The sequence below is a fragment of the Pelodiscus sinensis genome, chromosome 1, assembly GCF_049634645.1.
Source record: "Pelodiscus sinensis isolate JC-2024 chromosome 1, ASM4963464v1, whole genome shotgun sequence".
NCBI classification, from domain to species: domain Eukaryota; kingdom Metazoa; phylum Chordata; order Testudines; family Trionychidae; genus Pelodiscus; species Pelodiscus sinensis.
In genome coordinates, this window is record NC_134711.1 from 47,711,383 (window position 1) to 47,725,609 (window position 14,227).

General features: G+C 38.4%; 1 protein-coding gene across 6 annotated transcripts in view; it reads right to left on the reverse strand.

Annotated features, from left to right (window-relative positions):
* Positions 1 to 14,227, reverse strand: part of FOXP2 (forkhead box P2) — a 669,323-nt gene that overhangs the window by 432,304 nt on the left and 222,792 nt on the right. For all 6 annotated transcript variants that reach the window (XM_006122527.4, XM_075929528.1, XM_014573351.3 and 3 more), the window contains exon 3: positions 8,918 to 9,001. The gene's annotated coding sequence lies outside the window, so the exon portion shown is untranslated. The remainder of the gene's footprint in view (positions 1 to 8,917; positions 9,002 to 14,227) is intronic.

Genomic DNA, 14,227 nt, shown 5'->3' on the forward strand with positions numbered 1-14,227 from the left:
CAGTATTCAGCGGACAGGATCCTCGTCACATGATGAAATAAGATTAATTTAGATGCCACTCTTGAAACAAACAAAAAAAATCCTTTTTACCGTTTTCTAAGTACATGTCTATATTCAGTGTTATACTGTAGTTATGCCAGCAAACCCTGCAGAAAACAGGCAACCTACTTTAATGGAAAAGGTTCTTCTATCGTTGTAGGAACACCACTTCCCATGTAAGGACAGATTTACACTTACTTACAAAGAGATCAGCACTGAGGCAATCAGTCTCCCAGGGTTTGATTTAGCAGATCTTCTGAAGACCAACTAAATTGACAACTGATTGCACTCTTTTAGACTCCAATACTCCTTTGGAACTAGAAGCGTAAGGGAAGTAGATAGGAGAGTTTCTCCTGTCAACTCCCCGCAGTGGAGACTCTGCGGCAATACAACCTAACGTGCGGCAACTCCAGCTATGCTATTCATATAGCTAGAGTTGTGTACCTTAGGTCAACATTGCCCCATAATGTAGACCTGCCCTAAATCAACACATGGGTTAGGTCAGAATACCTTCTCTATACAGGGATGTTGATTTTTTATCAATGAAGCAGAACGTAAATAAACTGCTATTTGTTATCTACTTTATTTTTGAGAGACATTAAGACCTGAAAGACTGAAGAAAAATGTGTGATTGACCCTGGGGATGGAAAAACAGAAAGCTAAAAATACAATCAAGTGGGATGGACTTGTGCAATAAGCTTTCATTCCTTCTATGGCACGACAATGCTGCTGTTGAAATTTTAATCTCTCCCCAAGAATAGCATGAATGACAAGGCGAAACAGAGGTGAAAAATAGTGAATCTGCAAAGAGGAAAGGAGACTGAAGCAACCTTCCTAAAAGCCTGCCCACATCAATCAAATTCTTCTTCACATTCACCACAATCCTAGCAGAACGGCTGTGGAAGCATTTGGCCAGATCCCTGTTGCCACCATAATGATGGAAACAACAGAGAAAAGCAAGATAGTTCTTCTCAGAGCCCAGCTGAAGCAAGGGACATGATTATTTACCATTTACCAACTGTATGTTATTTTCAAATAACTCATTCGTATCTGTAATTTTTAAACAAATGTTCTTCAAAACTAGTCATGATTACATTGTCACTAAGTGCCAAACACAGTTTCAGGTTATGAAATATTTGAACTTTCTGATCTTGCCGAAGAGTCTCCACTGCAGGGAGTTGACAGGAGAAACTCTCCTATCTACTTCCCTTACGCTTCTTGTTCCAAAGGAGTCTAAAAGAATGCAGTCAGTTGTCAATTTAGCTGGTCTTTATTCAAATTATTATCTAACAAAATAAGTTTAGTATATTTGGTTTAAGGTTTAAAAATAGAAAATTAAACAGAATTGAAGTTAAAAATTGCAGTTCAAAAATACTTTTTTCAATATAATTAATGTTTGAAAATAAGAGTTTAGAATGCAATAATCTTCACTTTTTCAAAAAAATAAGTTACATGTATTACATAAGTCTATTTAGTGTCTGTACTTTATCTAACTCATCATCTGAACCACAATATATCCTGGCCGCTCTGCTCTCTGCTGGAGTCCAATTAGCTCCAATGAAATCACCAGTGTGAGCAAAGTGGCCAAGAATCAGTGCCATCCAGATAAAGATTAGGAAAACTCAATATATGAAAAGCTCATGTGCCATCACTCTTTCACTCTTATGTATTGTTTTATTTCTAAGACAAACTGGGGCATATTATAAAAACAACATCATATCTTTTTCCCAAGAGAAATGCAGTGAATGCCTGTTTATTCTTGACTGTACATTGTCTGTAACAATGGCTATTATCAACTTTTCTATTATTGTATCACATTACACATTCTTAAAAAATCCCTTACAATCGCATTGTAGATGTTTATTTGTAATAGTCACAAACTGCATTACTATTTAATTAAATTCACAGAAGGTGGTTTTACAGAAAATACACCACTTAGCACTATCAGTTTCCTAAAGAATGGGTTTACTGTTATTTAAACTTGAAGACTGTACAATGTACTGTAAAAATATGCTTTTTTATTAAATTCTAAAAAGCTAGTGATCCACACACTAATCCTTACATAAGCAACAAGAAAAAAAACAGCACAATACCCTTTTTTATGTTATAAAAAAAAATCTCAGAAAAGTAACATTTGAAGCAAAATACAAATTCAATTGAAGACTATGCTAACTTTTTTCAACAATTACAATTTTTTGCAAAAAACATTAATATTTTAAGAGCAAATACAGTAGACCTTTTTTCCTGGTATATTGTGCATAAAAGAGCATTCCTGTCTGCTTCAACGCTTTGCCTTTTTCATGGGCTTAAACCTGTCAAATTATTCCATTTGATTTCAGAGAATTCTCATATGGCAATCTATTTTATTTACTTTATCTTCAATAAAATGGTTCAGTGAGCATTAGCAACTATGAGACACAAGTTTCAATCAGTCGTCTGGCAAAGGCGTCAATCTACATTAGACCTACTGTGCTGTGAGTTGCAGCTAGAAAGCTGGAGTAAGACAGGGCAACAGTGAATGAGTGAGCAAGGCCTAATAAAGCAGCAATGAAGAGAAAGAAAATTCTCCCTAGACACTACAGTACACTGCTTATACAATACGGGTGCCTAGTTCAACACACCAGTAGCTTCTTAATAAAGCTGACAGCTAAAAGGGGGCTCCAGACTCTAACTTTATTTTACATGACAACTACAGTAATAGCCCTCTGTTCTCAAGCAAGCAACATTTAAAAACCTGTATTCCAGTCAGTTAAAAATTATGAATGTGTGTCACACACAGCAAAGAACTCTAAAAACATTTAAGAATTTAAGATTTATGTCATTTCTTCCATAACAGTTTTACATAATTATTGAGGCAACAGCATTTTTCAACTGCTTTCCCCTACAGATTTCTATGATATTTTAAATATAGCTATTGGATTAGCTATAAACCACAAAATAATCAGTGTGTTTGAGCAACAACTCATTTCTCAAGATGATATCATTAAGGACTAATTCTAAAAATTGTAGAGCATCACTTCTAGATGCCATGAAAATGTCTCCCAAAGCACAAACTTTGTAATAAGTGGTGCAAGTTCATATTTGATATGGACTGTAAAAAGCAGATTATTGTAATAGTGCTCTTTCCAGCAAATCAGTCCATTAAGAATGTACTTAATGTTCACTTGAACTGAAAAGCAGGCCAGTTAAAATCCATATTTTGCTACTTTGCATAATCATAGAAAAAATTACTACCTAGTAGTTCCAGGCCACAAATTTGATTTTATAAATGTAAACTACTTTTGATTTTGACAAAAGAAAGTTGCCCTCACTTTAAGATTCCATTAAAAATGTTTCAATGAGTTCCTAAAATATCAGTAATTTGCAGCTGACTACTATTATCTTGCACAGATAATTCAAAATGTTAAAATAAATGGGTCCTTCTTTTATCTAAAAAAAGATTCTAACAAAAAGTCAAGTATTGTTTTTATGTTTCTATCTTTGCTTGGTAGGAATTAGAGTTTAGGTGCAGCCCACCTCATTATTTTGGGGGAAAAAATTTCAACCTTTTTCCTATAGCATTATCCCTATTTGCCTCCCCTCCAATTATGCTCTTATCACAGCAGTCTCCTTCTGGCCGGAAATGTGGAATATGCAGCTTCCTCTGAGGATATAGTTAATGCCACTCCATCAACCAGCTGGCAGACTTACTCTGATTTAGAGACAAAATGCTTCATACTTCAGATCACCAGCAAATTATGAGTTGTTGCATAGTTTCTGAGTCTAGGTCTGTTGCAAAGGAACTACAAGTGACGTTGCTTCACACGTGGACATCAGTGTTCCCCTCTAGTTTTTCCCACCCTACAGCAGAATGACTTTTCTTATGTGCACCAAGATGGGGGTGACATATGACGTGGAGATGATGTGTGACACATGACCTTCATATTAGAGCACATAAACTTCATGTGGCAGTAGTGGGGCCAAGGGATCTGCCTGTGGGAAGGGGCTCAGGGAGTGGGCACAGGGTTGAGGTCCAGGAGTGCAAGGTCTCTGGCTGGGGGTGCAGGCTTTGTGATGGGGTTGAGGATAAGGAGTTTGGGGTGTAGAAAAAGGGCTTCACATTTGAGGAGAGGCTACAGACTGGGATGCAGGAGGCGGTACAAGCTCTGGGCTGGAGGCCTGTGGGCTTTGGGGTGGGGCCAGGGATGAGAGCTTTGGAGTGCAGGAGGGTGCTCAGGGCTGGGGGACTCAAGATGGGGCAGCAGGTTAGGGCTTTGGCTTAGCTGGGTAGCTTCCTGTTTGGGATGGTGGGGAGGGGCCCCTTTCTACTGGCCATGGCAACTCTGTGCTGGGGTCAGCGGGGAGGGGAACCCTCTATTGTCCCTAGCAGCTTCAGTATCTCTCTCTCCTTGCTACAGCTCAGAGCGTCTGCATGTGGCTTAATAGCCCCTGTACAGGGCAATATGGGAAGCTGCACAGTCATGCAGCTTAGGGGGAACTTAGCTGGACATGTCAATATTATATTATTTATGCTAAAAATGTAGACAAACATAGTCCTTAATAAGTAAAGACAGTCTAAAAATACAAAGAATAGGATATTGTGCATGAGCTATACTGTTAGTTATGTAGTGTGATCAGTATTGTAGCTGAAACAGTGCAGTGAAGATCAGGAAGCAGAAGCAGCTGAACCCCAATGGCTCCTTTTAAAACCAAAGGAAGGAATCACAAGATTGATGACATATTTAGACAAGCTGGATCAGCTTCAGGTTAGGAATGGCTCACTGCAACTAACCACTGGATAACATTGTAGATCCTGAAAGAAGTCAATTTTAAAACATTCATCCAAAGGAAAGGGCATTTCAATTCTGAATGGAGAGGCTATTCAAGGAACAGAGGAGAGAGGGGGGAAAGCAAAGGGTCCTGTCTGGAGTTGCTTTTCAGTTGCAAAAGAAACTGGCATGAAAAAAATACACTGATACTGTGAGGCAATTTAGTGAAAAAAAAAATATGGAGCATATCCCAAAGAGCTTACAATCAAAATGTAGGTACAAGATGGTAAAAGGTGTGGTTAACAAAGGCAGATGGTAAGATAAGGTAGAAGGGTTACAACAAGATGACAATTATTCATTTTAAGGACATGCATATCTTGGTGAGTCAATTAATGTTCGGTAAAAAAATCATTAGTATTGCCTCATTTCTAAGAAGAATTGTGTAAAAAGCAAGCCTGAAGGAGGGATTTGAATGAAGTGACTTCTTGCATCAGAATTGGAAGGGAATCCAATAAGCAAGAAAGGATTCACAATAGATGACAAATAGAATGAATATACCTGATGCAAACTCAGAATCTCATGTTAGATATTTTACAATGTGCAACACTTTGCAATTCAACCATAAATATTTTTGTGCAAAGGGAAGCCACAGATTGAAAACTAAGTCTTTAATTGTAATAGTACTAAAGCAAGAAGTAAATTCCTTGAAGATGAGGAGGGGAAACTTTTTTAAAATCCAGTTTGACAATGGAGAGCATTTTCCCCGATTTTCCCAATTTTTTTTAATTTTAAAATTTTCCAACCAGAAATGCTGTGTTTCAGTTAAATTAATTATTCTAACAAAAACACTGTAATTAGAATGAAAATATAGTTCTGATATACATTTATTCTATCAGTACAAAGAAATGGTGTTCTGTCCCTTAGACACTCCGGAAAGTAAATGAGGTATGGAAGAACTTGCATTCAAAATTTAACATTCTTTACTTTTTGAAAAACGACCATAGGCCCTCCCACTTTCCTGCAAGAAATAAAAAAAACTATTGCTAGAAAAGCCAAATACATTTTGGCTTTCTGAACATGAAACTTTTTATGTGGATTATATTTAGCAGGATGTTATGGGCTATAACAGACTGACCTCTGTTGGAAAGGAAACAGAATAATAGTTACTTTCATCCATATGTGGTAGGTAGGACTGTCTTATGGTCCAGACATTTTGGATTCAACAAAAATATATTGCCAAAGTGTTATAGGTAACTCAGTATTAATGCTTTTCTGGCATTACTTGGTACAGAATCTGGTAAAGCTCCAGAAAAAACAGGCTTTTTTTCTGAAATTGCTGTTGTTGGCTGACCAGATTGTAATTGCAGCATGCCAGTGTAACAAATATATTCCTACCATAAACAAACAGTTCTCCAGAATATGGGACATTAACCATGGAGAAATTGGCTAATATGCCTCTCAGGCAGACACATGGCTGGAAAATATAGAAAATTTTCCATCTTTGCTTAGAAAACAGTGTATTTGATCTGCTTTGTGTCCTAAACTTTTCTGGACTGGATAGCATACATGGTAGCTTGGTGAGAAAAAAACATCCTGTACTTACAGGACTACTTTAAATATGTAGCTTATATAGACTCCATATTTCTGTGCCACACCCCAATATTATGATGGTGACATTGCCTGTTCCTTCCCTTGAATTGAACAGGTACCAGGGTGACCAGACAGGATGTTCCATTGGCCACGTAATTACTATAGTTACCATAATATCAAGACCAAGGCAGGGGTCCTGTCTTTCATCTCCTTCCTGTGCTTCTGAACATTTTCCCCATCTACTTGCCCTCTCATTCATTGAAGCAGGATTCAGGGTGTCTGTTTTATTCACCAAAGATTCAGGGCTGAGTTGATGTATGACTGCAAGGTGGCGGTGATAGTGGAAGTATGGGTGGGAGGAATCTCATTACTTAGTTAAATGTTACATATTTGTATCACATTCTTGATTATTATGTTTGCTTCAATTCGTTCACAAATTTCTAGACAATTTTCACCGCCTTCCTGTAATCATATCATTACAGTTTCTAGGTTTGCCAGACTGAGGATGGCCATTAATACTTACAATGGAATCAGTAATGAGCCAATTAACATAAGACGATGAATACACAAGCTCCATAAACTGATGAGTTTGGGAGTAAGAAAGGAAAGATTGTTCAGGGGCTAAGGCACTAGCCTAGGAATTGGCAGACCTGGTTTCAAATCCCTGAGCCATGTCAGATTTCTTGTGTGACCTTGGAGAAGCCACTTAATGTCTCTGTGCCTCAGTCCCCTGCCTATAAAATGGAATTAATAGCCCTTTCTTCTCTTTTAGGGGTGCTGAAATTTCAAAAGACCCAAACACAGAACAGGGATGTGTCTGCTTTTCTATACAAGTGAAGAGTGGCTAATACCAGTGTATACATGCAAATGGACTTAGTTCCGATGATGGTGCCTTGGCAGGGTGTGCCAGTGTAAGACCAAGAGGTCCAATAAGGAGTTAGAGAAGGTCTTTTGGAACCAAATTGTGAGAGCTCTTTTCTGTCAGGCAACAGTTGCTTTTTGTTTGATATCTATGAATTAACTTGTTGCCAAACTAGGAAAATTATCATGTATACATCTCCTTTCCACTGTGTCTACAGCAATACCTATGCAATTAAAAAACAAAAACAAACACAGGATGTTTTAAAACAATTCTTTGGGGCAGTTCCAGACACAGATAACTCTAAAGGAGGTTTCATAATCTCATCATTTGCATATTTATTCCCTCTAAATTCCTTTCCTAGATATACCTAGGTTAGGGTTCTTATTTTTTTAATGTGTATATCCTTCCAGCACTCCTTTGAGGTAGGGAAGTACTATTATGCCCACTTTACAAGTAGTAAATTGAAGCACACTAAGCGTAAAGGACTGATTTCAAAAGTACCTAGGCACCTGAAGATGCAGATAAGCACTTTCAAAAACCCCATTGGCCCCTAAATACCTACACTCAATGATAGTCCCACTAGGTACCCACTTAAATTGTTTAGACTCCTAAAATATCATAGAAGCTGTCCCTAAGTGATCTGCTGTAGAGCAGATCATGGAACTGAATGTGGGTCTTCTAAGTCTCAGGCTGGACCCTCCAGCTGAGGCAACTTGAGAGTATGGGTGCACAAAGTACACAAATCTCGCAATGAGATAATGTGAACATATGGTCATTGAGTTCATGGAGTTGTGTCTGTTCCCAAAAGAACACAGGGTAAGGACACAGGAATTTTAATAAAGTGATGGTGCTGACATGCTAAAAGTGTGTGTGTGTAAACAAATTTTCTAACCAAGACAGTTTAGTTATCTCGCTACTAAAATAGTTGATGTCATGAAGCCAGACATACAAAGTTCACTTTAATCTTTCAATCCCCAAGAGTATGCAATCAAATTTTAAAAGACAAAATGAATTTAATTGTCTTCAATTACAAATGTATCATTTTGGGGATTTACTGCACTGTTACATTCTTCATTTAAAACAAAACTGAACTGTACAATTCCAAAAGTGTTAATGCAGATGGACTCATAGTACATGCAATGTGTAATCAAAGCATCTAGTATAAATATTGCCTCAACAGAAATATTATAAGAATGTGAAAGAATAATTTTCTTTTTCAGCTTCTTCCACAAAAAACTGTAGTATAAACATGCCCATTTTTTATAACTGAAGCATCACTGTGACAATTATTTCCAAAAATTAATTAGTGATTTTTGATTTCTCTTAACTACCTACATTCAACTTTTCTTAAATATTCCAAATGAACTGCTAGAAGATGTACATTTTGCAACTGAGGTTTTTTTTGGGGGGAGGAGGGGGAGCTGAAAAATAAGGAGAGGGAACCGTGATATAAAGAGAATGGGGAACAGGGAAGTCATCCTTCCCTTACTAACATGCCCTCTAACTCCTCTTGCCTACAGTCTAGTCTCTATACAAGTAGTAACACATCTCTGTGAATAATAGGAAGCAACATGAAGTCAACTGAACTATGATTGGAAAATCAGAGATAGTAATCTTAGGGAAGGAAAGCTATAAGCAATATCATTTATAGATTTTCCAGTGCTTGAACTGTACTCACCTCCTTCTTCCAGGCCTTAAAAAGATTTCCTAATTTCAACCTTGAATTGGATTGGTGTCTGAGATCAATTCCAGCATTACTGGCCTATAAAACAAAAGTATTTGTTACTAACATTTCCTCATTTGTCACATGCAAAATGGCCTCTGATTTATTTATAAACTTACATAACTAGTTCCACATTTTCATGAGATGTTTAGTAAAAAGGGTTGGTAGGACACTGTTTACTGTTCTTCAAACAACTAGCCAATGAGCCAGTCATAAGACGGGATTTTCAGGTCTCTCCTCCACATCGGTCTTCTCTCCTGAGCCTCTGGTCTCTCAGGGTGTGTCTAGACTACATGCCTCCTTCGACGGAGGCATGTAGATTAGCCAGATCGGAAGAGGGAAATGAAGCCGCGATTAAAATAATCGCGGCTTCATTTAAATTTAAATGGCTGCCCCGATCTGCCGATCAGCTGTTTGTCGGCAGATCGGGGGAGTCTGGACGCGATGCCCCGACAAAGAAGCCTTTCTTCATCGACACAGGTAAGCCTCGTGAAACCAGGCTTACCTGTGCCGATGAAGAAAGGCTTCTTTGTCGGGGCATCGCGTCCAGACTCCCCCGATCTGCCGACAAACAGCTGATCGGCAGATCGGGGCAGCCATTTAAATTTAAATGAAGCCGCGATTATTTTAATCGCGGCTTCATTTCCCTCTTCCGATCTGGCTAATCTACATGCCTCCGTCGAAGGAGGCATGTAGTCTAGACACACCCTCACTCCGTCTCTTTCTCTCCTCCTTCTACTGCCTCCCTCACCCCTCTCAGCTCTCCTCTGCTTCCTGCCTCTCTCTCTGTCTCTCTCTTTCTCTTCTCCTCCCCCTCCTGCCTCTCACTTGGGGGACCGCGGAGCCCAAATGGCCTTTTGGGCTCCGCACTCTTTTAAAAAACAAGATATGAAAAGTCCTGTCACCAAGAGTAAAGAGAAAGATCTGGCAGACAGATCTTACTTGGGAGTCTCTACAATGGAACAGTTGAAGGAGGACAGCAGAGTAAACTGAAGGAGGAGGACATCATTCCTTAAGGAAAGGATACAGATCCTCAGCTGATTTAGTAGACATGACTCTTTTGAAGTAAACAGAGCAGTGTTGCTTTACATCAATTGAGGATCTGGCCCACATACAGCATAATCTTGGTCTCCTTGCTCCTGGGACATGGGAATCTTCCCAATAGTAATTATGGCCAGTAAAAAAGGAGGCAAAAACTTAAAATGAAAGAGCTAAGTTTGGCTGTATTATAATTACATTTGTAAGAAGTGCTCATCCAGAGACCAAACCATCACTGTAACAGATATCATAAAAACATTTGAAATATATTTTTAAAGACCTTCACACTCTTGGAAAGAAACAGGTCCTACATCCATTTCAAAAGCTGACATGAAACTGTATCTGCGAAATAACAAAAACTGTTTCTAATTTTAAATATTTCCATTGCTTTTTATTACAGCATTTCCAGATAAATGAAGTCAGGATTTAATGTTTCTTGGATTTGTTCCAAAGCCTCATTTGGTAACACTTTTTGTGTGTGTTCTGAAAACTATGACACACAGTTTTCATAGACACAATGATTCTAGTAGTTTCAATTAAGCAGCAAATCTATTCTATCCGTGCTCTAAATGAGCCAACAAATTCTATTTCTTTAGTATGTGGTAGATATCTCCTTAATCTGATTGTTTCTTATTAGAATTTGACAATATTTATAAGGATATTATTTGTTCCATTCTGTAAGAATTTGTTTTGGTTCTCATTCCACATGAATTCTTCTTACAGCTTTCAAATGAATTCACCAAAACTTGCCAATGCTTCAACAATATTTTGACAAAGTTATGGAGGCTTAATATGGCAACCATTCTTTACACAAGTTGGCCCCAGTCAAGTAAGCAGTTCCACTAAAATCCACAAAACTGATAGCCACTCACCTAAGAGGTATTAATGTAATTGATTTCAGAGTCACATTCATTTTTTACTTGCCACATAGAACACATTTCCTAGTCAACTGTTATAGCCAGGCCCTAAAATACAACCAGATTTGCTCAAATCCAACAAACACTCACCTACAAGATCTTTATCAAGCATTTTTTAAATTAAAATACCTACCCAGAGAAGGGAAAAAATAGATCAACAGAGCCAAAAGAGTACCTGGACATCAGATTCTTCAAGATAGACCCTACAAAGACAACAATAGAACTCCACTTGTCATCATCTATAGCCCCCAACTTAAACTCCTCCAGTGCATTATCAACCATCTACAACCTATCCTGGAAAATGACCCCTCACTCTCACAAGCTTTGGGAGACATGCTAATCTTCACCTAAAAACAACCCCCTAACTTCAAACAAATACTTTCCAGCAACAGCTCAACACACCTCAATCATACTCCTCCAGGAACCCAACCCTGCAATCAACTACCGTGCCAACTCTGTCCATCTATACAAGCAACATCACAGGACCTAACCACATAAATCACCACATCAGAGGCTCATGTGATCCACCAATGTGATCTATGTCATCAAGTGCCAGCAATGCCCCTCTACCATGTATATTAGCCAAAGTGGACAATCTCTACAACAAAGGATTAATAGACACAAATCAGATATCTGAAAAGGTAACACACAGAAACCTGTTGGGAGACATTTTAACTTGCCCAGACACTCATTAATGGATCTCAAAGTTTATATATTATTACAAGCCAATTTTAAAAACCATCTTGAAAGGGAAACTGCAGAACTTAATTTCATGTACAAGTATGATACCTACAATAGAGGTATTTGCTACATTCCACATCTCAACAACATAAAAAAGCCAAACACCAGGTACTTATGAGTACTTAGAACCCACACTATCAGCTTTAGCTTGGACACTCTAATTGACTATTTTTTTCCCCATTTTTCTCCTTTCCTTTCCGTCTCCATCCCCTCTCTTTCTCTGCTATTTATTTGGAACCTGGACTCCTTAAATTCCATTCATCTGAAAAAGTGGGTTGTGCCCACGAAAGCTCATGATACCATCTACATTTTTGTTTTTTAGTCTCTAAGGTGCTGCAGCACTATGGCTATGTCTAGACTGCAAGCCTCTTTTGAAAGAGGCTCTTTCGAAAGATACTTTCGAAAGAGCCTCTTTCGAAAGAAAGCGTCTAGACTGCACGTTGAACTTTCGAAAAAGCGGCTTGCTTTTTCGAAAGAAAGCATCCAGTGAGTCTGGATGCTCTCTTTCGAAGAAGCCCTATTTACATTGAAGAACGCCTTCTTTCGAAAGAGGAACTTTTGAAAGAAGGCGTTCTTCCTCGTGAAATGAGGTTTACCGCCATCGAAAGAAAAGCCGCGTTCTTTCGATTTAATTTCGAAATAATGCGGCTTGAGTCTGGACGCAGGGGAAGTTTTTTCGGAAAAAGGCTACTTTTCCCGAAAAAACCCCTGAGTCTGGACACAGCCAAAATGTTGTTTTTTAAGTTTTTTCAATTACAGAATAACATGGCTACCTCTCTGAAACGTTACAACATAAAAAGTTGAATAATTTACAGAAATGTATATAGTGTAATGGGAAGGAAAAATACTCTGCATAAATCAGCGATTGGAGATGGTAGAGAAATCAGAACAGAATCCTAATTAAATTCTTGTAAAATACAGATGATAACCCTTATCAGCTCATATGTATAATAATTAAATTTGTCAACATAGGAAAGACAGACTTGACCCTGATCCAACAGCTTGCTTCACATAAGTATACCCCTTCTCTCTTCTGACACCCTGACTCACGTTGGGCAGTACTTTCCTAAATAAGTGGACTTCTTGTGGAATAAGATACTACCCCACATAGCCAGAGTGGCGGGATTTGGACCTCAATTATATTAATTGTTACGTTTTTGGAGAACCTATTAAGTAATTCAAAATTAAAGCCAAATTCCAATATCTAGGCAACAGTATAGCTAGAGCTCTGTGTGGATTCTGTTGGAAATAAGCCAGGACGCTCTGGATGCACGTGAAAACAAGCGGAGGATTTATTAGACATCAGCTGATGGAGTGACACGCAGGGGTTACCCTGGTGAACACTGGTTAATTAACACTATACAATAGGTTATATAGTCAGCAGGTGGACGGAGGAAAAATGATTTGATAGGTCTAGCAGCAAGACGAAATGAGCACATAAGCCAATAGATCTACTAAAGATTACATAATATCTCCGCCCATTGCAAAGTAACAGCTCGTTAATTAAGATACAGGTGGTTATTGTTCAAATGCCAAAACATGTCAGCAAAACAGTAATAACATTTTAGTCTGCATAGATGATGATGTTGCTATAGCAGGCGGGTATGGCCTTGAGTTGGTGCAGCACTTGGTTCTCAGGCTTATTATCTAGGAGTGAAGCAAGACAGTTTAAGCAGATTTTATGAATGTTATCTTAAGCAAAATGTGTTTCGTTACCAACTGAGACCCTGTCCGAGTGTTTTAGAACGTGGTTGCTATGGTGCCCAGGGTCTTTTACTGTCTGCAGTTTTTATCCTGACTGTGGTGTTCCCAGGCCTTAATCCTAGAATGGAGTTATGCTGTTTAGAGGCCTACTAGCACACTTAGGGCTGCCTCAGTTTACCCTACAGATACCAAATACATATCTGCATCTGTATCTGCAAAAATAAGCCACAGACCCTCATACTGACATTGTCGAATGTGGACACCCTTGCATATGAAGCGAATATGTGCAGAATTGCAGGGTTCAAGATACAAAATTTGTATCCACATCTACATCCATATCAATAAAAATGAGCTGTGGATATCTGCATCTACATCCACAGATGCACATACACGCAGATATAAAGAGGATATCCATGGATTTGCAGGGCTCTAAATATTGCATCACTTTAAAGAACAAAATATTATGTCTATGTGTAGTAGGCATTGTAACTTGTGCTCCTGTTTTCCATTTGTTACATTCACCTGTTGCCTCAGACTGTAAATTCTTCAGGGTTGAATTCTTTGTGTCTGTTATACAATCTGTGTTTACAGTCTATAGGTATTACCATAATAAAATAAAATAATATTATTAGATGCATATGTTCTTCCTCATAATCTCTATGGGTATGTCTACACTACAAAGTTAGTTCGAACTAACTTAGTTCGAATTAGTTAATTCGAACTAAGCTAGTTCGAACTAACGCATCTAGAACTAAAAACTAGTTCGAACTAGCGTTTTGCTAGTTCGAACTAGTAAGTCCACATTGAGTGGACTCTGAACAGGGCTTAAGGATGGCCGGAAGCAGTGCCGGCAGGGCATAAAAGG